The sequence below is a fragment of the Notamacropus eugenii genome, chromosome 2 (genome assembly GCF_028372415.1).
Source record: "Notamacropus eugenii isolate mMacEug1 chromosome 2, mMacEug1.pri_v2, whole genome shotgun sequence".
NCBI classification, from domain to species: domain Eukaryota; kingdom Metazoa; phylum Chordata; class Mammalia; order Diprotodontia; family Macropodidae; genus Notamacropus; species Notamacropus eugenii.
The window spans coordinates 379724294-379748268 of record NC_092873.1 but is presented as its reverse complement, the minus strand read 5'-3'; the positions used below and the strand labels follow the sequence as shown (position 1 = coordinate 379748268).

Below are 23975 nucleotides of genomic sequence, written 5' to 3'. Positions count from 1 at the left end.
AATTCAGGTCTTCCTGGTTCCAGGTCTAGTGTTCCATTCCCTGAGACACCTAGCTGCTGGTATCCAAGACATAAAAGCAACTCGATTCTAATTCACCAGACGTTAATAAGCAATTGTTTAGTGCAAGGCGCTGCGCTAGGGACTAAACAAAGACACAGAGAAAAGGAAAGTTCCTGCCCACCTAGAGATTACATTCATTTAAAGGGAGAGAGTGTCTGTCGAATTCTATCAAGTTTCCCTCCTTTCCCACCTCTAATTATGTATTCATAAAGGTCAAGTTCCAAGTTTAAGCCCCACTGCCTATTTGTCTCCAGGTTTGAAATCCCTCTTCTTTCCTTAAGGCACTTTTTGACCCCACCTCCCTCAGAAAGTGGTACCTCACTTCTCAAATTTCCTTTCCCCTTACAAAGTCTACACATTTTTTTTAAAAAAATAAGAAAACGGGAATTTGGGAAACATTTTTCCAGAATAGGCCCAATCTACCAAGTTTCTCAGGTGTGAGGTAGCCATTTTGTCAAATTATTCTACCTCTCTGGAAAGTCAAAGGACTATCAGCTGGTTACATATAAACAAACTTTAAATCTGGAAAAGGAAATGAACAGAAATTGTTGAGGACTATAGCCCTAATTTTATAGAATTAGATGGTCTATAACAGAAACAGTAAATTTTCTAAGTTTTTGGAAAAGACACTATGTTGGTTTTTTTTAAGTTTTATTTCATTTTTGAGGTAGTGTGTTACAGAGCAAAGGCTGGATTTGGAATCAGTAAGGAAAGACCTAGTGGTTAATGTTCGCCTCCCACACTTAAGCTGTGTGACAAGGAGTCACCTTAGGTCTTCAGCTCTCCTACTCGTAGGTATGATGGGAATACCGACAGTACCCATCTCCTCAAAGCGATGTAGGGAAAGAGCTTCGTAAATATCACAAGGCAATACAATCATCAGTAGTTACTATCTTTACATTCAAAGCTCAGAGCACGGGGCTAGCTCTTTATTAAAGCGCTTGTTGAACCAATAAGGGGAACACAAAGACAACAACTACACCCACAAATGATGTTAACAGAGGTAATACTACAAACAACCCCACAATGCTTACTTAAAGCCTATGAAAAGTCAGTGTGATCATATTAGTGGGTAGGAAGTTCAGCTCATTTAACCTACTTATTTTACAGATGAGGAAACTGAGGCCCAGAGAGAGAGAAGTAACCTCCTTAAGGTCACATACTTACGAAGTGGCTCTGCCTCCAGGAACCTTTCTACTACACCACGAGTTCTCACTCAAGTTTAAGAACACGGGTGCCACACACGCCACCCCCCGAAGGCAGATATGGGGCAGTTTTCCCGCCCACTTCTGCCCTAAGGAGGTACAAACAGAACCCGCAGGTCACTCGAGGGGGGGCCCGCCGCTGGAGCCCAGTCAGAACTGCTGCCCTCTCTGGCCGGCTTGTCCCGAGCCTCCCTCCCCCGCGCGCCTTTCCCCGAAATCACGAGTTGGGGGAGAGGCTGCACAGGGGCTGCAGACGTAACCAGAAACCCGAGGCTCCGTATATTCCGATTCCCCCGCCCAAAGCTCCGGGGCCGCGTCCCTAGCCCCTAGGCGCGGATCGAACACGCCACGGCCACGGGAACGCCTAGGCGCTTTCCCGCACCCGCCTCCCCTCGCGGCGCGGCGCCCTCCGTCGCGCCGCGCGCACGTCGGGGTCGGCTTCCGTTTCAACGCGCACCCAAGCCCTAAGCCCGGCCCTGGCCGGCCCCCTCGGGCTCAGCTCCCTGGCCCCAGCCCGAGTCACTCACCCGCGATCCCAGAGACAGCCAGGCTCGAGCCCTACTGCAGGAAGCTGCTCAGCGCGCAGCCGCCGCTGCCTCCAACCGCCCGCAGGCTAAGGGGGCGCGAGGACGTCCCTCGCTGGCTCACCAGGGCCCAGAAGGGCGTGTGATCAGGGTGACTACAGATGGCGCGACGGGGTTAAACTTTCTCTCCCTTCTTCCGGGTTGAGGACGTAGGTACGTGTTCCTTCGCGCCTCCCAAATTTTGTAGAACTGAGCCGAGGACAAATTCCTCCTGCTCTTCCCAGCCCCCTTTACCTACGCCCCTGCAGCCGACGGGAATGGAATAGTCCCGCTGTGGGGATTGTGGGAGGCGCACGCGCTGGGGGGAGGGGGAAAAGGAGGAGGAGGAGGAGGAGGAGGAGGAGGAGGAGGAGGAGGTGGAGGCGGCGGCCGCGGCGGTTGGTGGTGGTGGGGGCGGGGTGGGGGGAGGCTAGAAGAAGAGGCGGAGGCGGCGGCTACTGCTAGCACCGCCTGAGGTAAGCGTGTGGGTCCGCGCCAGAGCCGGCTTGACAGGGGAAAACGAGGAGTGGGGGACGCGCGAGAAGAAGTCCCTGAGCAAGCGAAGCGCGTGTGGGCAGGAGCGCGGGGCGACGGAAGCTAGTGGTTGGTGGGGAGCTGGTGAGCTAGGCAGAGCCGCGGGCGCGCGCGCGCTCGTCCGTCGGCCGGAGTTGGGCGGGGGGAGGAGCGGGGAAGGACGTGGGGGGAGAGCGCGAGGAGGGAGGAGTGGGAGGTGGGGGGGCGCGAGGCGCCCTTCGCTCCCTCCCTCCATCCCTCCCTCCCGAGGAGCTGCCGCCGCTGCCTCTCTGCCGCCGCCGCTCCCGCCGCCATTTTGGGTTCGTTTTGCAGAGGGGGAGACGATCCCCCTTCTCGGTTGCGGGCCCCGCCTCCCCTAAGCCTTCCCCCCCTGCCCCAGTCCGTTCCCCTCTCCCCCTTTTCCTTCCCGCCAGTCTGCTCACCCGCCTGCCGCCGCCTGACAAGCGGGAGGGATCCGCCGCGGACCCAGGGAAGCGGAGGAACCCCAAGGCGGCCGCCTACCCTCCCCAACTCTTTGCCCTCTCCTCATCTCATTCGTCCCCGGTCTCTGACACGGTGAGTGGAAGCCAGCCTGGGAGGCCTCCGAGCCTGCAGGCTACCCTCCCAGCGGCCAGGCCTCGGCCTCGGGGGAGCCACCGTCATCCCGGGTCCTGGACCTCTGGGAGAGGGTTGGCAGGGATGGGGGAGGGGAGGGGATCCTAGGCCGACCGGGAAGTCCCGCCGGGAGGGGGTCAAGGGGTGTTCCTGACAGGCCGGTTCCTGGGGGGGAGGGAAAGAGAGGGAGGGAGGAGAAGGAAGGGAGGGAGTAGAGGCGGAGTCGGGCGGATGTCCCTGACAGGTTGGTCTCAGTGCATTGGCATGATTGGGGGGATCCCTGAGACAGACTGGCCTGTGTCCGTTTAGGGAATGGAGTATCCTGGACGAGATTGGTGAGGGCGATGGGGGGTGGGGGCCGTGGAATTTTTGACAGAGGGATGTTCTGTGGTCCTTGTGTGAGGAATAAGGATGGGCTGGCCTACGTACACAATATTAGGTTTAGAGACTACGACTGGCTGGTCTGCGTGTTTGGAGATGTTAGGGATGACTTAGGAGACTCCTTTGGGGCTATGGACAGGTGATATTTATGTAAGTGCTGCAGGTACATTATCAGAATGGGAACCCTCTTCATGGCACATGTGTTTAATCGGGAATGGGGGTTCCAGAATTATCTGTATGTATTAGGGGTGCTGGGATTCTCAAAATAGATTGGTGTATATATTTAATAGCAGTTGGGATCTCCTTGACAGGTTGGTGTGGTAGGGATGAAAGATATTTCCTACTTACCAACCAGTTGATTATAGTTGAAGGAGGAATGAAAATATCTGATTAGTTTTTGTTTATGGAAGAGGTTCTTGGGATGATGAATTTTCCTTTTAGGACTAATATATACCCTTACATCATGGATAGATGTAATGAATATTTTTGATAGACTAGCCTGTAAGGGAAAATGGTAACTTGTGTGCTGACTTGGGTACATAGAATTCAGTTCAGTTGAAATACTTTTAAATTTGAATCATATTTATGCATGTTTTATGTCTAACTTTTCTTTTTCCTGGAAACAATCTGGTAAAGTAGGTAGGTTCTGCCCTTATTTTACAAATGAATATATTGAGTACTAAAAAGGGTTTAACTAAAGGCTTTCTGGCCACTCAGCAAGTTAGTTCTTGCTTTTCCAACACCTCATTTCTTGATTCCTATTTTGCTCCTCATACAAATGGGATAGTGGACCCTTATCAATATGATTTAATTTTACATAGGAAAAAAGTTAGAGTTATTTAGCTTGTATCTGAGAGCGTTCAAGAATATCTGTGATGTTACATGAATGTTAAAGGAATATAGGTTGTTTTTGTAAGACTGATCCATAAGTATTTAGAGAAAGCTATATGCTGTTTACCAAATTACTTTATGTTAATGGAGGAGGTGGTCAGGTTGTTTGTATGTATTTGAGTGAGGGAAATCCCTTACATTTTGGTCTGTGGACTGACCCAGACTGTGCTTTGTGTTGATGGGAAGAGGTATCATTGTTAGCTGGCCTATGATTATGGGAAGTGTGATTGGGTAAACCTGATGGAATAGGTTGTATTCATACTGCAAAATTACCTTGAGAGGAGGAAGTTGATCTACCATACAAAGTAGCCTGTGTAGAAATGAGACTAAGAAACTTTTTCCTTCAAAGTTTGTTCAGTATACCTGGAGAAAATTAATATCTTTAAGCCAAGAGGGCATAATAAGGATCTAGGAGAATTTCTTTAACAGAGTGAGTATGTGATACCAAATGTTTGTATGGTCCATGTGTATTGGGTTTAGGAGCCACTATCTAAACTGTGTTTAGGAGGTGGGCATTACCATTTTTAATACACCTAGGAGTTGGTACACTATATTTTCTAACAGGTGAGTGTGTACAATGCAAGCCCTCCCATAACTAAGTATAGAGGAGATTTCCTGAGCTGATGGGAAGTGCTTGTGGGAAGATGGGTGGTTTCTTGATTGGTTTGACCCTGACTTATATTTCATACATATATACATATTTTATATATATATATATGCAAGTATATATATATATATATACACATGAAATCTAAATTAACAAATGCAATGCCACCAAAACTTTTGTATAACACAAATGATATTCAAATGTTAAAAGGCAGCCTATGTACAGTGGAGAATATTTGTAACAAAGTTACATCCTCCCATCCTCAAGTCCTTATTACTTAATTGTTGTAGGGTTTGATGTATATGCTCAGGTGTTTTCTGTGCTTGTATTTAGAATGAGAGCAGATAAAGTAAGAGAAGATGGTGGTGTGATGTTTCTAAAAAGGTCAGAAGATTCTGTGACAATATTAGGGAGTTTTGATAGGACTGGTTAGGACTTGTTGAATCACATTTTATAAACTTGTCTTGTATTATGTGACCTTGGAAACAAGTGATATGGTAATTGTTTACCTGTGTCTGGCCTTGTTTTTACCTTGTTCCTTTTGGGGCAGCATGGCGGTGCAGTGGATAGGGCACCAGTGCAGGACTCAGGAGGACCTGAGGTCAAATCTCCCCTTAGACACTTGACACTCACTAGCTGTGTGATGTTGGGCAAGCCACTTAACCCCAACTGCCTCATCCTGGGTCATCTCCAGTCATCCTGATGAATATGTGGTCACTGGATTCAGATGGCTCTGAAGGAGAAGTGAGGCTGGTGACCTGCACAGCCCTCCCTCACTCAAAACAAAGTCAAGTGCAAGTCATGTCATCATTTCTCTGATGGCATGGTCTTCTTCGGCAATGAAGGATGAACACACCTTGTTCCTTTTAATTTTCTTTCTTTTTTTAAAAATTCATTTTATTTATTTTCAGTGTTCTACAATCACTGACATATAACTTAAATTATTATTATTCCCTCCCTCCCTCTTCCCCCTTCCCTGCCTGAGATGGCATACAATTTTATATAGGTTCTACACATATATTCCCATGAAATACATTTTCACTATAGTCATGCTGTGTGGAAGAAGTAAAATAAATGGGAGAAATCATATAACAAACCAAAACATAATACACACACACACACACACACACACACACACACAAAATGAAGTGCTACATTCTGCAATTGAATTCCATAGTTCTTTCTCTGGATGTGGAAGGCATTTTGCCTTAGAAGACCAATTGAGAATCTTTTTAAGTCCTTGCATTGCTACGAAAAACTCTTGCACACTGGTTTTTGCTATACACAAAGTTGTCCTGGTTCTGCTCCTTTTGCTCAGCATCAGATCATATAAGTCTTTCCAGGCCTCTCTGAAGTGTTCCTGTTCATCATTTCTTATAGCGCAATAGTATTCCATTACATTCATATACTATAATTTATTCAGCCATTCCCCAATTGATGGGCATCCCCTTGATTTCAAGTTTTTGGCCGCCATAAAGAGTGCTGCTACAAATGTTTTTGTACCTGTGAGACCTTTTCCCATTTTTGTGATCTCTTGGGGATATGTTCCTTTTAATTTTCAATGATTCCTCCCTCCTATCTCTCTATAGTGCTTCAGGTGAAAATGAGTAATTCTCATTCTTTGAATCTATTATGTGGATAATTTCAGGATTTGAAACCAGGAATTGTAAATGATTGTATGAATCTTTTAGAGGCTTTTAGTAGAAGAAGCTGGAAGTGAAATCATAATCCTGGAAGTTGTATATTCACAATATTCCCAGTTGCCTTTCCTTATTGTCTATAAAGTTTTTAGGTTGTACAAATAATTTTGTAGCTAAAAATGTTTTGGTAGCATCTGATGTTTTTGGTTAAATGTACCATCTGTTTTAAAACTGGTATAAACATTGGTGAGGGAGCACTTGTTAGTCCTATAAAAATTTTGATTGTCATGCTAAGTCCTTTTTCTCTAGGGAAGTCTATGTTATAGGTCTTAATGTCCTTTTGGATTTATATACCTATAGGAAACCCTTCATGTATCTCTGGGGTGAAATGTAGCAGCTGCTTGACAGCTGTACTGATTATCCATGAATTTGGAACAGGAAGTGTTAAAAAAACAACCACCACATTTTTTTATTTAAGGTGATAAATTCAGAAAGATATTGTAATAGCACAAATGACAGGTTTGGGGAGGACAGTGAAGCATTTTTGTGAAAAGTGCTTTGGAAGTTTTTAAGGATCAAGATTGATTTTAGGGTGCTTAGTGTCCTTACCTTTGCCTTGTGATATAAAATGCAGGACACCACATCCCAAGTAACTTCTGAGGGCACTATTTCCTTACTAATTTATTTACTACTACTTTTGGCATTTCTCTTGGTTCCTTGATTTATTGCTACTCAAAATTAGTGTTTTTGTTTATTGTGTAGCCCAAAGTTATTTGCTTATAGACATTATATGCTTTTTAAAGGACTAACGTTCTAGTTACTAGAGAGTGTCACATTGCTCTCGAGTTATGTATACTGGTCTGATTGTTTTAAGATACTGATATGGAGGAATTTTCAACTTGGCTGTAGATGTTGTCTCCTTTTTGCCAGTCTTCTGGAAGCCTTGAGATTTCTTAAAATTTAGTCTTTAACATCTGGCTGCCACAAGAGAGGAAAGCAAAAGAAGCAAAGAGCACAAAGAGCAGCTTAGAAGTACTGCCAAAATTGTCTTACGAATATTTCCTAACATTTACTAATAGTTCTTATTCATTCTTTGTGTTTAGTCCCTGGTGAAAAGCCAGATCTTACTATTTTGTTTAGAATTGTCAGTTTCTCTATAATGATCATTTTTGATTTTACAATTAACATTTTGGAAATTGCACTCTTATAGACTACCTCAGAATTTTACTGGTCATTGTCTGGTGTTGACCTAGATTAATGAATATATCAGCTGTGAATTCAAGTTTTAGAAGAAATTTAACTGAAGACCTTATTAATATTTAAGTTTTAATATCTGTCTCTCAGTATTTTAAATTTTATTTATTTAATAACTTACTGAATTAGAAAATTGAGAGTACTTTGAAGTATCTCTGAAGTAGTCTTTGTAGTATTTATTTTTTCCTAGGTATTAGCTAGGTACTTTCATGTGAATATGTATAGTTGAAATATACTAGTATTATTTACATTCTTTTCCTCATAGAAGCAGAGACTGTCAGACTTATTTCTTCAGTGTCAATTTTAAGAACTTTTAAATAGTGTATTGCTAACCTGTACTAAACTGCTATCAGAGGCTGCTAGTATGAGGAGGTATTTGGCCGATACTGAAGATCATTCCAACTTCACTTCTGTTTAATGGGATTCCCTTTGCAAACTAAAAGAGATGAGGTGAGTAGAAATCAAGATCAGTGCTTTTAGATGTTTGTATTGAAAAATGAGAACAGTTAGTTCCTATGTTTGCCAGAAAAGCTTATCAGCTTTTCTCAAATGCACAAGTGAGAAATAAAGTGTCTCTTATTATAGTGTATTTTTTTTAGTTGTAGTGACAAGATGCTAAAACATTTTCTGGTTTTTAGTTCCACTTGATTTTCTAAATGGAGCCAGCCACCACCAAAGAAATCAGATGGTATTGGTAATGTTGAACAAGAGCAGACGTTTGTCTTAAGTCAGCCTGCCTTTTAAGAGGAAGAAATGTACTTTTGAGCATTAATAGTTGCTGAATTGTAACTTTTTTGTGGACATTTAAGAATCTGTAACATTGCTAAGGAGTAACAGGCATAAATGAATCACAGTGTTTCATAATGTGTTTTAAAAAAAGTAAATAAAGCCATTGCTTTATAAAGAGGGTGAATGAGTTTTAGTGGTTTTAAGTGGATGCTAATTGTGTGGAATGTAGACTATGTATTTTTTTCCCCACAAAAAGTAAAGGAAGTTTATTAGAATTATTACTAGCATGAGGCCCTTCAGTTGTGCTGCAAAGTTCATTGATTAAAATTTATTAAACTCATTCTTTTTGTGTTCCAGTTCTATGGTTAGTAAGACTTGAATCTTTTGTTATTCCTTGTGCTACATTTCTAGTTTTTAAGTACATTTTTTTCGTCATAGTTAAGTACTCTTATTAGCACTGTTATTGTCTTAACATAATCAAAGACTTGAACTTCAGTTTCTTAGCCTGTAAAGGGAGAGATTTGGACTAAATTACTTTTGAAGTTTCTTCCTGTTTTAGTTCTATGATTCTATGACTTTTTCTGCAACTTAAAGAAGAAATTCACATTGGAATATTAGTTTTATTATCTTAAGGATTGTAGGCCAGATTGTAAACTGGTTTACAGGGTTAATTGCATTGTATGCTTCTTCTATTAGGATAACAATTAGTTCTCAAGGGAGAGAAAGAAGTGGGATATGTTACTATGAGGTAACAAAGTTGAACAGAGGAATATAGGAACTTTATATTGATAATAATTGAAGATGCACTATTGATGGAGAGTTGCTCTGGTTCAACTGTAATAGAAAGCAATTTGGGACTGTGCTAAGAAAATGAACAGAAGGTCCTTACCTTTTGACCTAGAGATTAATTACATTGGTAGGCACATACCCTGAGGAAGTCAGTGTTAAAAAGAAAGGCCTTATACACACCAAAATATTTATAGCATCACTTTTTATAGAACTTGTAACAAAGATGCCAATCACCTGGTGGAATGCTGAACAAATTGTGGTACATGAGTATAATAGAATATTTCTGCCCTGTAAGGAACAGTGTATATGATAAATATAGAGAAACATGGTAAGGTTTAACTGATGGAAAGTGAAGTAAGTAGAACCAGGAAAACAATATATTATATTATTGGAACAATACAAATATAAAGAAAACAAAATGATTGAAACTGAATGCTGTGAAATGATATTAACTAAGTTTGGTCCCAAGGAAAAGATGTATAACAAGCCACATTCTCCTGCTTTTTGCAGGCATATGAGACTATGAGTTTGGAGCATTACATACAATACCAGACTTTTTTGATTCATTGGATAACTTTTTTCCCCTTTTATATTCTTCGTTATAGGAGATGGCTCTCTGCGTGCAGGAGAGGGAATAGATACAATGGGCAACATAAATGATATAAAAACAAAAGATAGCAATAAAATTTTACTTAAAAGTATGAGATGTGAAAGTTTAAATATTCCTGATTGAGAAACTGAACATTTCTCAATGAAGTGAGTTAAAATGATATTGGTTAATTGCTTATTTGGAAATAAATGGCTCAATTGTTATTGATGACCAAAACCTATAAGTTTTAGGAAAAGTGTGATAATAGGAAAAGTGTGATAATAGGAAAACTGAGGGTGAATGTAGATTTCATATAATAACTGTGAAGAATATGACTGACCTAATTAGTATTAGTGGTAAAGGTAGAGATTAGGGCATAGGTTCTTAACCTTCTTTGTGTGGTGAACCCTGTTACCAGTTGTGTGAAGCCCATGGCCTCTTCAGAACAGTGTTTTTAAAGTAGAATACATAGAACTGCAAAGGAAACCTATTCTCTAAATAAAACAGCAATCAAAAATTCAAAAAAGTTCAGGTTAAGAATTATTATCCCAGGTTTATCTGGATAATATGGTCTGGAAGAAGTGCTAAATTGAGAATAGCAGAACCTGAGTTTGAACCCTGACTCTCTTCTTTAATGTGTCAGACCTGGGGCAAATCAGTTAACCTCTCTGGACCTGATTTTCCTCATCAGTAAGATTAAGATGTTGGCATGAGTGATTTCTGAAGTTCCTTTCCATTCCAAGATCTAAAATGTATGCTCTTACCTAGAGAGATCAAGGAAGAATAATTATTAATTAAAATACAATAAAGCCTCAATGAAACCCTTTGCTTCACTATGAAGAGAAAATCAGGTAATAAAAAACATCATCATATGAAGTAGGTTTAGTTGAGAAATTAAATGGGAGAAGTAAGCATTTATTGTATCTCTACTGTTTGTTCTCTCATTTTTATAATTTTCTTTGGAAATTTTTTGTGGTTTCTCTAATCTGTTCGTATTTGACTTACATTTTTTTAGGATTAAAATATTTAGCTTACATCTTATTTTTTAAAATGCATTTTTTTGATATAAAGATATTTAAAAATTTATAATTCTTCAAAGAAACTTTAATTAAATAATTTTAATTTCATTTTTGTCAGTAAACAATTTTAGGGTTTCTGTTTATTAGGATTTATGCCAAAAAGCATGGTCAGTTTTTTTTTTTAAGGTGCTGTGCTGAGCTGAAAAATAAAATTAATTCTGTTCCCATTTAACTTTTTTCTTGTTTTTCTTCATATTAAATTTATCCTGAAGTCTGAGAGGAGTATACCCATATCTTCACTGTTAAGTTTTATTGTCCATTTCCTCCTGCATTTTGTGAACTTTTCCTTAAAGTGTTAAGATGTTATGCTGTTAGGTGCATGTGTGTTAAATATCGATATTGGATTTGTTGTATTTGATGCATTTAAGTATTATGTAATTTCCCTATTCCTCCCTTTCTATCATGTTTATTGCAACTGTAGCTTTGTCTGAAATTATTGTTGCTACCCTGCCTTTTTTAGTTCACCTAAAGCATAATAGATTCTGTGCTAGCCCTATCTTTTTAACTCTGTGAGAATCTTGAGGTCTCAAATATTTTCCTCCTGACTATCATACTGTTAGATTTTGCTTTCTGATCCATTCTGTAATCCTTTTCCATTTTATGGGTGAATTCATCCCCTTCAGGCTTGTGCTTTTGATTAATTCTGTATTTCCCTACATCTTGTCTTTTTTTTTCTATTTCTCTCCAGTATTATATGTCCCTAGAGCATTTCTTATATGAGCATTTTGCAGTTGTTGTTTTCTCAACCTGTACTTACATTATCTTCTGTGGTAGAGGTGTTCAGCAGGCTTCTGGCTCTTTTTGTGCAATCTGATATTAGATGAAGGCACTTATTGTAATTTCTCAGTGAATTTCTTAGTAATTATTCAATATAGTGCTGTGAGAGACAACAAAAGTTAAGTTTCCACAGTAAGTTATTGTTAATTGATGAAATCATTCAGAATAAGTTAGATAATAAGAAGGCCAGCAAACTGCAAGTGGACTCAACCAATCAAAAGACAGACAGTGGCCTTCAGAAAATTACAGAGTTTTTGATAAAGGAACCAAATCTATAGCTAGCTGGAACTAGCCAAGAAAAATGACCTTAGAGTTACCTGGACAAGGCTTTCCTTCACTGTGCTTGCTTAATGAGCCTTATATATATAAAAAGACACACCCTGCATAAAATTGTCCTTCCATTTTCTGATCATGGTTCCTATGTTAAAGCCTTTTTGGGAGGGGGAATCACACTAAAGGGGGGTTATGGAATGGGCATGCAGAGAAAATGGTGACCTAATGGAGAAGGGACCAATCCATCTCCTGGTGGGAGGATCTGTCATGAACTAATGGTATATAGCTCATCTCACTTCTGTATTCAGTGCTCCTTCCTCCTGACAAGAGGTTGGGGGTCGGCTTTGGCCAAAGTGTTCAATTCCTCTAAACTCTGCTGTAATAAATTGTCCTTGGTACCTTTTTAGTGTTAGAGTGTTTCTAACAGTGCTATTCTTAGATCTTTGGTGAATATATTCAGTAGAGCTAGAATCTTCTGTGACTTTTCATGCTTCCTTCCATCTTTAACTAGAAGTTAATTGGTCACTTTTCCAACTATCTCCCCAATGGTGCCTTCTCATAAAAATACTTCAGCACAGCTGCTTATATGTATTTATAATGGGCCTATTTGATTATAACTAGTAGCAGATGTTATTTTCAAATTTTGTAGTGATTTGACAATTTGGAGCTAACATTGTCCATCTTTTTGCACTTTTAAGTGTTGTCATTTATGTTGTTTTGGTCTTTGTGTATATTCTGTTCTGTTTCTTTAGTTTGCTTTCTTCACATTGCTCATATTTCCTTGAATTCATAGATTTAGAAGTGGAAGAAATCTTCAGAGTCTGATAATCCAGCCTCATTGGTTTTACATTTGAGGAAACTGGCTTGAAGAGGTTTAAATGACTTGTTCAGAATTTGAACTAACTGAATCCAAATCCAGCATTCTTTTCTCTGAACAAAACTGCCTTAACATTTATCATTCCTTTTGGCAAAATAACATTTAATTATATTCATGTGATGCAATTTTTTCGAGTTGTTCCCTAAACCTTTGGTACAGTGTTAGTTTGAAAACATATTCTGAAGAATATTTTCATGTATATGGAAATTCTCTATTACAGACTATCTTTGGATGTAAATCAGTAGTGATATTGTTAAATCAAAAAATATGAATTTTTTAATGCCTTTTCTTAGATAAATATATATGTTGCTTTTCTGGAAGGTTGAACCAATTAATAGCTTCATCCGCATTAGATTGGTATACTTGTCTTTCCATATGCCTTCCAACATGACCTTTTTCCATCTTTTCCTGTCTTTTCTTAGTCCGAACCTGAGGTGATAACCTTAGATTTTTAATTTGCCTATCTCAGGAAATGCAAAAACTCACTTCCAGATAGACAAAGATGCTAACAGTTGATGGTGAAAAAAGTCAACAACAGACCCAACAAGTGAATTGAAAGGGAGAGTGTATTCTAGATTTTCTTTGGGAAATTGCAGAGTTCCAATAAAATAACCCCTTTTTTTCTCTAAAACATGATTCATTTTTGGAATTCTACAATCTCTAAAGAATTAAAATGTTTATCACTCATAAAGCAATGAAGAGATGCATGGTGAATATGAACAGACTGTAACATATTAGAAAGAGGGAATCATGCCAAAGAAGCTTTGTAAAGAACATCATCAAAGAAATGTATGAGAGAGTAAATGGGCTGGTCATTTGGTGAGAATGAGAAATAATTGATGTGCTCCATTTGGTATCCTCATGATGTCCGAGGAAACCACAACAGCATATTGAGGGGGAATCCCTAAAATTAACTGATGGAGGTTATGGATGAGAGTCTCAATCAACAAGCATCTGTTAGGTGTCTGCTATGTTCCCAATACTCTGCTGGGTGTTGGGGCTTCAAAGACCAAAGGAAAACAGTTTCTGCTCTCAAGAAACTTTTAGTCTGAAGTGGGAGACAACTTTCACATATAGGTATATATACTATAAGTCTACAAGTAACCAGATGGGATGGCAAGAAAGCAATAATAGTTGGAGGCAATCATGAAAATTCTCCTGCAAAATGTGGTGCTTAAACTGAGTCTTGAAAGAAACCAGGAGGGATTCTGAGAGCTGAAGAGGAGGGAATGCTTTCTACAGTTGGTGGGTACCTAGTACTAAGAAAAGAGGAGGAAGAAAGCCAGCTATGCTAGACCATACAGTTTGTAGAGGAGAGTTATTTAATTTTTTGTTTTATTTTTTGTTTAAAGAAATATATTTAAAGAAATTAAGATTGTTGTTTGCAGTTATGTACTGTTAGGTTATGTTGGTGTTTTTGATGGTATATCTCCAAAAGATTTCAAATTTTTTTTGGTCTCAACCTGTAATTTCATTGGTGTAGAAAATATTTTGGTATGAAAGCTCCCTACAGCAATACTTGTCAACATCTTCTTTACAACTTAAAATTTTTGGGAGATGCTTGGGGCACTGAGAGATTAAGAGATTTTCCTACTGTTGTACTACTTGTTTGTGTCAGAGGCTGATTTTGAACCCTGGTCTCCTTGACTCCAAGGATAATTCTATACACAATCCAAGACTACTTCTGTGTGTATGTGTTTGTGTGTATGTGTATTTGGGTGAAGTTTTTGTTAAAAAGATTTTTTTCAATGAATAAAAATCAATAGATACTTTCTTCTACATCCCCTATCTAAAATGTAAAACCAACGTAATAACCTTTTGTAACAAATGTGCATAGTGCTGACTTACTTGGCTTTCTTGAAGATCCACCTAAAATCTTTGTGTTTGTCCTTCATTCTCGAAGATGATGACATGACTTGCAGCTGACTTTGATTTGAGTAGGGGAGGGCTGTGCAAGATCACCAGCCTCACTTTCTCCCCAGAGCCATCTGGGTGCAGTGGCCTGATATTCATCAGGATGACTGGAGATGGCCCAGGATGCAATATGGGACCCTGGCTATTTTAGGCTAAGATCCTACATTCTACCAGAAGCCTTTCCTGAGTCCCCTAAATGCTAGTACTTTCTCTCTGTTGATTATCTTCAATTGAACCTATCTCTGTTTAGCTTTTTATATGTTGTGCTCTCTGTGTTTTTCTCTGTTTTATTCATATAAGCATTTAGAGATACAAAATTTCCCCCAAGATCTGCTTTGACTATGTCCCCTAAGACTGTGAGGTCCTTGAGAGAAGGGACTCTTTTGTCTTTTCTTTGTATCCTCAGCACTTAGCACTGTTTGACATATAGTAGGCACTTAATAAATGTTTGTTGACTGGTTACCTTTATCCCTGATATTGCTGGAAAGTCCTCTGTTTAATCCCCATTATATATACTATATAATCCTCATTATATATAATTAATGCTGGCACTTGATTTTATACTAAGGAAAGATATTTTTCCCCCAATGTTTCCTAGAGTTGTTTTTTTAAAACTGAAATGGCTATTTTATCAAAGATAAAAAGCTTTTTTGTTTTTGTATCTATTGATTATATTATTTTTGATGTTTTTATTATTAACATAAGTCTATTATGTTGATAATTTTCTTAATATGGAAGCAACTCTGCATTCTTGGAATAACTCCAACCTGATCCTAGTATATATAGTCTTTGTGATATGTTGCTGTAGTCTGTTAATATTTTATTTGAAAGTTTTTTATTTGAGCTCATTCGAGATATTGATCTGTAGATTTCTTTCTTTATTTTGAATGTCCTTGGCATGTGTATGAAGACCATGTTTGTATTATAGAAGGGCTTTGGTAATTATTTGTAAAGGTAGGATGGAGCTGTCTTGTAAAGAACTTCAAATTCCAAAGAAGTTTATTTTTGATCTTATAGGTAATCATAAGCAACTGGAGTTTATTGAGTAGGTGACTAACATACATGATCAGACTACTTCAGTGTCTGTTTAGTAGTGATTGCACTCTGTGGGGAGACATTTGAGGCAATCTCGTAACTTTTGTAGTACAGTTAAGATTTGATGATAGCATAGATGAGTGGTGGTCTCCATCATATTTCTGTCAGTGTCATTGATTTTAGTTTGAGTATTTCATGTGTTATTTGTGATTTTTTGATCACTTTTTCTTATAGCTTATAATTTTAAAGAAATAGAAACCATTCATATCCTTTGACTCTTTATCTATTGGGAAATGGGTCTCAGGCATATAAATGTGTTTAAATTTCCCACAAATTATAGATTTTAAATTTTAGTCAGATGGTTGTTTTTTTTCCCTCAGTCTATTATCTTTTCTTCCCTCTTTGATTTTATTTGTGCCAAATCTTTTTTATTTATATAATTAAAATAAGAAGGTACATGGTAGAGTGAAAATGAATGCTAGATTTGGTGTCAGGGAACTGCAATTTAAATCTTCTTTTTGCCCTTCACTACTCAGATGACCTTGGGCAAGTCATTTAACCTTTGCTTCAGTTTTCTCCTTGATAAAATTATAGCTAGATGATCTCTCCGAGCTGTAAATTTAAAATCTCTCGGTCATACTCTCTTTGTCTCAGTGATTCTCAATCCTGTGGTGTCATCATTCAATTTGTTGGGGTTTTTGCTTTTTTAAAATAGTATTTTATTTTTTTAATTGCATCATGTAAAGATAGTTTTCAACATTCATTTTTATAAAAATTTTGAGTTTCAAATTTTTTCCCTTCCTCCCTCCCCAAGATAGCAAGCAGTCTGATATAGGTTATACATGTGCGGTCATTTAAACATATTTTCCTATTAGTCATGTTGTGAAAGAAGAAGCATAACAAAAGCAAAAAGCCATGAAAAACAAAAAAAAAGTCAAGATAGTTTGCTTTGATCTGCATTTGGACTCCGTAGTTCTTTCTGTGGATGTGGAAAGCATTTTCTACCATGAGTCTTTTCGAATTATTTTGGATCATTGTATTGCTGAGAAGAACTAAGACTGTTATAGTTGATCATTGCACAGTGTTGCTGTTACTGTGTACAGTGTTCTGATTCTGCTCATTTCAGTTTCTAACAGTTTGTACAAGTCTCTTTTGATTTTCGGAATTTCTAATTTGATGTTTAATTGGGAGTTAAAAATTTTTTTCTAGCTTTTTTAATTGCATGCCAGATTTATTGACTTACTTTTTCTCTATTTTATTCGTGTAAACATTTAGAGATATAAAATTTTCCTCAGTTACTACTTTGGCTGCATCCCATATATTTTGGTATGTTGTCTTATTATTGTCATTCTCTTTGATGAAGTTATTGGTTGTTTCTATGATTTCTTGTTTGACTCACTGATTCTTTAGGATTATATTATTTAGTTTCTTGTTAATTTTTAACCTGTGGTCTTTTATTGATGTAATTTTAATTGCATTATGATCTGAAAATGATGCACTTAATATTTCTGCCTTCCTGCATTTGAATGTGAGGTTTTTATGCCCTAATACATGGTAATTTTTTGTGTAGGTGCCATATACCTCAGAGAAAAAGGGTATATTCCTTTCTATACCCATTCAGTTTTCTCCAGAGGTCTGTCATATCTAACTTTTCTAAAATTCTGCTCACCTCCTTAACTTCTTTCTGAGAGGGGGAGATTGAGATCTTCTGCCGCCCCCTTCCCCCAGTATAGTTTTGCTATTTCTTCTGTAACTCACTTAACTTCTCCAAGAATTTACACTTGGTGTATACATGTTTAGTATTGATATTTCTTCAATGGCACACTCTATTTATTTATTTTGATTTATTTATTTATTTTTAGTTTTAAACATTTATTTCCACAAGATTTTGAGTTCCAAATTTTCTTCACATCTCTCTCCCCCCACCTCAAGATACTTTTTTAATTACCCCTTCCCCCAACTGCCCTCCCTTCTATCATACCCCTCCCTTCCCTTTTCCCCATCTTCTCTCTTTTCTTGTAGGACAAGATAGATTTCTATATCCCATTACCTGTAGTTCTTATTTCCCAGTTGCATGCAAAAACAATTCTCAACATTAATTCCTAAAACTTTGAGTTCCAACTTCTCTCCCTTTCTCCCTCCCCACCTATCCCCACTGAGAAGGCAAACATTTCAATATAGGCTATACATGTGTAGTTATGCAAAAGACTTCCATAATAGTCATGTTGTAAAAGACTTAATTATATTTCCCTTGATCCTGTCCTGCCCCCTATTTATTCTATTCTTTCTTTTGACCTTGGCCATCCCCAAAAGTGTTTACTTCTAATTACTCCGTCCTCCCATTTGCCCTTCCTTCTATCATCCCCCACACCCTACTTATCCCCTTCTCCCCTACTTTCTTGTGGTGTTAGATTTACATACCAAATTGAGTATGCATTTTATTCCCTTCTTAAACATCCTTAATGTGATGAGAGCAACTTTTTCCCCTCTCACCTTCCCCCTTTTCCCCTCCACTGAAAAAACTTTTTCTTGCTCTTTTATGACAGATAATTTGCCCCATTCCATTTCTCCCTTTCTCCTCTCTCACCCCTTAATTTTATTTTTTTATATATCATCCCTTCCTATTAAACTCACCCTGTGCCCTCTGTCTATATGTATATAATCCCTCCAACTACCCAGATACTGAGAAAAGTCTCAAGAGTTACAAATATCTTTCCATGTAGGAATGTAAACAGTTCAACTTCAGTAAGTCCCTTATGATTTCTCTTTCCTTTTTGTCTTTTTGAAAGTCAGATTTTCTATTCAGCTCTGCTCTTTTCATAAAAAATGCTCGAAAGTCCTCTATTTTACTGAATGACTGTGCTGCATGGGTGATTCTTGGTTTTAATCTTAGTTCCTTTGACTTCTGAAATATCAGATGTAGATCCTTTACTATAGAAGCTGCTACATCTTGTGTTATCCTGATTATATTTCCACAATACTCAAATTGTTTCTTTCTGGTTGCTTGCAATATTTTCTCCTTTACCTGGAAGCTCTGGAATTTGGTTACAATATTCCTAGGAGTTTTTCTTTTCAGATCCCTTTCAGGATGTCATCAGTGGATTCTTTCACTATTTATTTTACCCTCTGGTTCTAGAATATCAGGACAGTTTTCTTTGATAATTTTGTGAAAGATGATGTCTAGGTTCTTCTTTTGATCTTGACTTTCAGGTAGTCCCATAATTTTTAAATTGTCTCTCCTGGATCTGTTTTCCAGGTTAGTTGTTTTTCCAGTGAGATATTGCACATTTTCTTCTATTTTTGAATTTTTTTGTCTTATTGTTTCTTAAGTTCTCATAAAATCATTCGTTTCCACTTGCCTGATTCTAACTTTTAAGCAATTATTTTCTTCAGTGAACTTTTCGTAACTCCTTTTCCATTTGGCCAATTCCACTTCTTAAGAAATTATTCTTTTTCAGTGAATTTTTGTGTATCTTTTCCTATTTGGCCAATTTGGCTTTTGGAGGCATTCTTTTCCTCATTGGATTTTTGTGCCTCTTTTACCATTTGGCCTATTCTTTTTTATAAGGTGTTATTTATTTATTTATCGAGCTGTTTACTCTTTTTTCATGTTTTTCTTGCATCACTCTCATTTTTCTTCCTGGGTTTTCCTCCACGTCTCTTGCTTGATTTTTAAAATCCTTTTTGAGCTTTTCCATGACCTGAGACCAATTTACATTTTTCTTTTAGTCTTTGGAGATAGCAGTTTTGACTTTATTTTCTTCTGAGTTAGTATTTTGGTCTTGTCATCATAGTAACTTTCTTTAGTCAGGATCTTTTTTCTGCTGTTTGCTCATTTTCCAACTTATTTCTTGACTTTTGATTCTATCCTAAAGTGGGGCTCTGCCTCCAGAGTGGAGGGGGCACTATCCCAAGTTTCAGGTTTTTTGTGTCAGCTGCACAACTGAGGACTTGAAAGTTTTTAGTTCTTTCAAGGTGGTATGGTCTTGGGAGAGCTATTTCCTGTTTTTCTGGCCTGTGCTCTGATATGTGAGTGACCACAAGCATTCTTTTCTCCCCTGGAACTGTGACTAGGGTCATTGTTCCTTTGTGACTACAAGCTCTGGTGTGCTACTGCTCTTCCTCAGCCTGGGACTGAGACCCAGGGCTGTGACCGAGATCCAGGTTTGGGCAGTGCAATAGAATCCTCTCCCCATGCCATCTATAATCTCTTTCTGGCCAGATGTCCCATCCCCTCACTTTCTGTGGACTGAGAGGTCCAGAAACTGCCATTGCTGCTACTGATTAGTTGCTCCCCAATTCAGTTGTCCCAAGGCTGACTTCCATCTTGTTGGGGTGGGGCCTGTACTGAATTGTGCTCCATTCTTGCCCCACTTCAACTGCCTTTTCTTGCTGATTTTCTAAGTTGTCTTGGGCTCGAAAATTGTTTCACTCCCTCTTTTTCTGGGTTCTGTCACTCTAGAATTTGTTTGGGGGCATCATTTAAAGTTGTTTGGAGGGGTCTGAGTGAAAATTTAGGTAAGTCTCTCCATTTTCTCTGCCATATTGGCTTTGTGCAGCATCCTCCTGCTCCAGTAGTTTTTAATGCTGCTCATAGTGTTCCTTGACTTATTGATCTCTCAACTTTTAGTTCATAAATTGGGGCTTTATGAGGATGGCTAGGTTTTGTTCTCTGCAACACTTTTTGGTTGGGTGGTGGGCCTTGCTTGGTTAGGGGGTCACCTGGATTTTTGGCCAAATAACAATTTCTCCCCCTCCCACTCTCCTCCATCTGTGGATTTGAGAGTGCTGAATCTTCAGGTTCCCCTCAGGTATCTTTGGACTTTTTAAACTTTGAAGCCCCAGAGCCCAGGCTTTTGTGACATGGTGCTGGTCCCTGATCCTAGGGATTTCCATTGTTCCCACACTGAGTTGTTTTACCTTCTTGGGTCTATTCTCAGCTGAATCTTCTGTTCTTGGTGTTTCTGGACAGGCTTTTGGAAATTGCTAGTGTCTGGTCAAGCTGAGGTTCATTTTACTTTCCTTTTTTTTTGTGGGTTCCTGGCTGACTTTCTTCAGTTTTGGAATGGAAGATATCACTCTGTTATTTTTCATTGAATTTATTGATCATTATTCAGTCTAGTGTGAACTTCAGGGTTTTGCTGGATTACGTATGTGAGAACTAGAAGACCTGTTCAGACTGCCATCTTGGCAGGAAATTTCAAACCTGTTTTCTATTGCATTTGCTTTCTAGTCTTTTTGAAAACTTCTCATATCTCTCTCACTAATCTGTGATTTTGGTGTTATTGGATGATAGGCAGCTGTTTACTTACTTTTGTTACTCTTTATTTAATCTGTTCTTTTGATCTACTTTTTGAAAACTGTATCAGGTAGTTTTGATTGTTAACATTTTATTATATATTCTGAAATATAGTGATAGACCCCCCCCAAGTGAAGCATTTCAGGAATATGTTCTTCCCAAAGGAATAAGAATATGTAAAATAGCAGCTGGCATTTATACAGGGCTTTAAGGCTTATGAAATGTTTTATGCATTTTATATGAGGTAGATACTATTATTATTATTACCCCTATTTTACAGAAGATGGAAAAATATAAAAGATACCTGGAAACCTAATTACATCTATATCTCTATAATCATTTGTCTTTTTGTTTGTTTATAAGTTTCAAGATAGTATGTTCTTTTCATTTATGATGCACTGTTCCGTATTTGCATCTTTTCTAATCTTCCTATATTTAACCTTAGTTACTAAGTGAGAGACTTGTTTACAAAGTGAACCCTTGCCACAAGTACTTTACTTAGAGTCTTGGAGAGTTGTCTTGCCATCTTTGAATGAACTAGAAAATACTTATAGTGAACCTGAATGAAATATTCTTTCACCTAGGATTTATCTTGCTATTTATAATCAATAGCACATTTTTAAAATTAATTTATTTAACTTTTAACATTCATTTTCACAAAATTTTGGGTTCCACATTTTCTCCCCTTTTGTCCCCTCCCCCCACCCCAAAACACCGAGCTTTCTAATTGCCCCTGTCTGCCAATCTGCCCTCCCTCCCTCCCCACCCCTTCCCTTTGGAAGGCAAGCAATTCAATATAGGCCAGATCTGTGTAGTTTTGCAAATGACTTCCATAATAGTAGTGTTGTGTAAGAACTAATTATATTTCCCTCCATCCTATCCTGTCCCCCATTACTTCTGTTCTCTCTTTTGATCCTGTCCCTCCCCATGAGTGTTGACCTCAAATTGCTCCCTCCTCCCGGTGCCCTCCCTTCCATCATCCCCCCCCACCCTGCTTATCCCCTTATCCCCCACTTTCCTGTATTGTAAGATAGATTTTCATACCGAAATGACTGTGCATTTTATTCCTTCCTTTAGTGGATTGTGATGAGAGTAAACTTCATGTTTTTCTCTCGCCTCCCCTCTTTTTCCCTTCACTAAAAAGTCTTTTGCTTGCCTCTTTTATGAGAGATAATTTGCCCCATACCATTTCTCCCTTTCTCCTCCCAATATATTTCTCTCTCACTGCTTGATTTCATTCAGTTTTTTTTTTAAGATATGATCCCCTCCTCTTCAGTTCACTCTGTGCACTCTGTGCACTCTGTCTCTATGTGTGTGTGCGTGTGCGTGTGCATGTGTGTGTGTGTTATCCCACCCTGTACCCAGATGCTGAATAGTTTCAAGAGTTACAAATATTGTCTTTCCATGTAGGAACGTAAACAGTTCAACTTTTGTAAAGTCCCTTATGACTTCTCTTTGTCAATAGCACATTTTCAAGAGACAGTATAGTGCATTGCTTACAGTAAACCCACCTATTTGACTGAACTTTGCTTGTTAATTTGAGAATATGTTCAGAAACTGAAAATTCATGGATTCAGATCTCAGGAGATCATCAATAGGACTTTCCCACCCTTCACATTTTTTGCAGTGTTGTGTCCTTATATTTACTGTACTGCTGGTTTTGAAAGAGTATCATCACTTTAATATTGCTCGCTCTTTTCTTTAGCTATATTACAAAGTGGATTAGACAGTGCCTTATAAAATATCCTGGAACCTCAGTTGTCTTTATGCTAGCAAAGTCTAAGTGGTGCAGTGGATAGAGTGCCAGGTCTTATCTTCCTGAGTTCAGATATGACCTCAGACACTTACTAGCTCTGTGACTTTGGGCAAGTTAACTTTACCCTTTTTCTTCAGTTCCTTTTCTGTAAAATGAGCTGGAGAAGGAAATGCCAAACCACTCCAGAATTTTTGCCAAGAAAATCCCAAATGAGCTCACAAAAAGTCAAGACACAACTGAAAATGACTAAATAACAAAGCAAAGTCTTAGCTTTCTCAGATCAAATCAATTATAAGAAAATTTTTTTGCATAACCTTGCTAGGAATAGCCTATGCCTAACTTAGAACCAGAAGGCAGAATGTAAAAGGTACTTGTAAAGAGGTTAGTTAATAAAATTCCATGTTTATTTCAAGCTTAAGCCCAGTGAAACACAGGGTGTCGTAAAGGTCTTAGCTCAATTTTAAGCTCTAAAGACTTTTTGGACATCCTATATAAAATAGTTTTCTGCCACGTTTGCACTTTTGTCTCTCTTAAAAGGAGAAAGATAACAAAGTTACCATGTCTCAAATTTAACAGAAATATAAAGTACAGTTTTTTCAACAAATTAGAGTCCGAAGAGTGATTCATCAGTAAGCAGTTATTTCTTGTTTGCCAAAGAGCCTTTTGATTTTTTTCCCTAGAAAATGCAGAAGCCCAAGTGCTTCTTGTCACTTGATTATTTTGAAATGATTACTAGAAAGTTCATTATTACTGCTTCAGTATATCTGCCCTGAGGTTCCAAAGAAGATAAAATTAAAATAATGATGATGTTAATGAAGAGTGGGACAACAATGGGCATGTGAACTTGAATGACATCATTTTTTAAAATGTTTATTTATTAATTTTTAGTTTTCAACATTCATTTCCACAAAATTCCAAACTTTCTCTCCATTTCTCCCCTCCCTCCACCCCAAAATGCTGTGCATTCTCATTACTCTTTCCCCCAATCTAACCTCCCTTCTATCACTCCCGTTCCCTTTTCTTATCCCGTTTTCTCTCTTTTCTTGTAGGACAAGATAGCTTTCTATACCCCATTACCTGTATTTCTTATTTCCCAATTGCATGCAAAAACAATTCTCAACATTCATTC

The 23975-nt window shown here is 38.3% G+C and overlaps 2 protein-coding genes across 13 annotated transcripts in view; one reads left to right on the top strand and one right to left on the bottom strand.

The window, feature by feature from the left end:
• DAP3 (death associated protein 3) overlaps positions 1-2907 on the bottom strand; it is a 49101-nt gene extending 46194 nt beyond the window's left edge. For 6 of the 9 annotated variants that reach the window (XM_072637799.1, XM_072637806.1, XM_072637805.1 and 3 more), the window contains exon 1: positions 1793-1922. The gene's annotated coding sequence lies outside the window, so the exon portion shown is untranslated. Of the gene's footprint in view, positions 1-1227; positions 1632-1792; positions 1923-2784 lie in introns of those variants that run through there. The other 3 variants (XM_072637800.1, XM_072637802.1, XM_072637803.1) reach the window with 2 other exon arrangements.
• Positions 1914-23975, top strand: part of ASH1L (ASH1 like histone lysine methyltransferase) — a 249432-nt gene continuing 227370 nt past the window's right edge. For 2 of the 4 annotated variants that reach the window (XM_072637783.1, XM_072637786.1), the window contains exon 1: positions 2782-2917. The gene's annotated coding sequence lies outside the window, so the exon portion shown is untranslated. Of the gene's footprint in view, positions 2003-2180; positions 2305-2781; positions 2918-23975 lie in introns of those variants that run through there. The other 2 variants (XM_072637784.1, XM_072637785.1) reach the window with 2 other exon arrangements.